Consider the following 2,052-nt stretch of genomic DNA (forward strand, 5'->3'; position numbering starts at 1 on the left):
TAAGCCAGCGTGTCACTGCTAAGCACCCCCGGAGCAGCCATCAGGAATCCTGGTGCCAGATGCTGCTGTATAAACTCACTGCTCTCACCCGAACCCATTTTTATTCACATCCTAAAAGCAACTGTGAAGTAAGAAGATAAATAAGGAGTCCACATTGGGAACCAGCTCCCTCCTACCCTGCTTAACCAGATACATCCAATGTAAGTCCTGCCCACTGCAAAAAAAACCCACCACCCACGAATGCCAGCGGCTGGGAAGCCACCGGGGCAGGTACCGCCGTGGGTTCGCAGGGACCAGCCCCGGCCACGCAGGTTGCCGCCAGCCCTGCCAGCAGTGCACCTGATGAAGGAGCCCCATCAATTCGGCCCCGCCGATGTGCCAACACAAGCACCCCAGTCAGCCCAGGCAGCCCGGAGGACCTTCACCCGCTCCCAGGGCACCCAAACCCCCAAAACCGCACCAGGCTGGCCGGAGCTGCCAGGGCACGGAGCAGGAACATGACAGCTCGGACCCCTGCCCGCTCTGCCGCGGCCGCAGCGTGGCTTCACCCCCCTTGTCCGATTGCCCAGAATAGAAGGGCTCAAATCCTCTTCGCCGAGCGCTCCTCTCTAAGACACTGCTCCCTCTGCTGAAGTCGAGAGGAGAAAAGGGGGGGCAAATTCAGGGTGGTTTTGCCAGGCCGAGGAGAGCAGGAAGGGGGGCTGTTTTGGGGGACAGTGACCCGCGTGATTCAGCGGGGCAGGTTTCATGGGAAGGGGGAGGCAGGGATTCGCACACACGAGCTATTGTATATTCAATCACGCAACACCGGCGCCTTCACTTGCCGATACTACAGGTTTTAACAAACATCTGCCTCTGTTAGGAAGCCAGCTGGCTTCCTAAACACCCCTTCGTAATGTCAGAGACAGGGTTTGGTCGGTTTTTTTGTTGTTTTTTTTTTTTTAAGAAAAAGAGGCCAAGAAGGGTGCAGGTACCGCAATGCCTGCTCTCCTCTGCATCCCGCGGTCACAACCAGGAGTTTCCCCCACTGCTTGGGCAGGGCTGTCTCCTTGCCTGCTCCATACTCACCTTTCTCTCCAGGAATTGAATAGATGCTGTTGTGCCGGGAGCTCCTGCCTCTCTAGAAAGGTAGAGAACAAAAACACAGAGTTGGCTACATCCCAGGCAGAGGCAGCAAGAACGGCCCTTTTCAGGCCAGCTGGGAAGCTCTGGAAGGGACAGGGCTCTCCACTATCCATTCCCTTTGGAAAACATAAAAATACTTACTGTCCTTCCCTTGAAGAGCACTACAGAGCACTAATTAATTTGCATTTGTGAAAAGACCTCCCAAGGAGGAGCAGAAGAGAGCTTTGTATCAAAACCCGGATCTGTGAGACGCGCTGGTAGCACCTTAGGACATACATTGGCACGGGCTAGCCTCGCTAGATCTGCATTTCAAACCGGCATGGAACCAGACTTGCTGGGTTTCTTTCCTCGACTCCAGCCCCCACCGTGAAACTGCAGCGCCTGGGATGCCAGGTCTGCTAGAGGATATTTTCGTTCCTAAAAATAAGCTTGAAATTGCCACAAAAACCTTTCCTACATCTTTCAGCTTATCCTGCCTCCTGGCATTACCCTATTTTCTGCCTTTCAAGGAAAAAAAAACTCCCCCCCGCGCCCATGCCTTCTGCTCCCAGCAGCCTGTTTGGTTAAGAGATGCGTGCGGCTGCTCCTGCCCCGGGCACTGCCCTCACCTCGCTGTCCCGGCTGGTGCGGCGGCTCTGTGTCACACACTGGATCTGCCAGGGCAGGGGCTGGTACACCAGGTACGGCAGGGGCTCTTCACGGAAGAGGTTGGTCCCGAGCTGGACAGAAAAGATTTGGAGCAGGTAAGAGGACAGGAGAGAAGCAGAAAAGCAACAGAAAGAGCCTCTCCTCCGTGCGCATCACCAGTGATCACAACCCGCAGAGGCCTTGCCAGCCACAGTGATGCTCAGCATCTTCCCGGCACCGCTCCGATGAGCGGTTCTCATCACAAGGTAGTGGGGCTGCAGAACTCATGAGTGAGCCTGA

Source organism: Cariama cristata, unplaced genomic scaffold (assembly GCF_000690535.1).
Source record: "Cariama cristata isolate BGI_N322 unplaced genomic scaffold, ASM69053v1 scaffold20634, whole genome shotgun sequence".
In the NCBI taxonomy this organism is placed as follows: domain Eukaryota; kingdom Metazoa; phylum Chordata; class Aves; order Cariamiformes; family Cariamidae; genus Cariama; species Cariama cristata.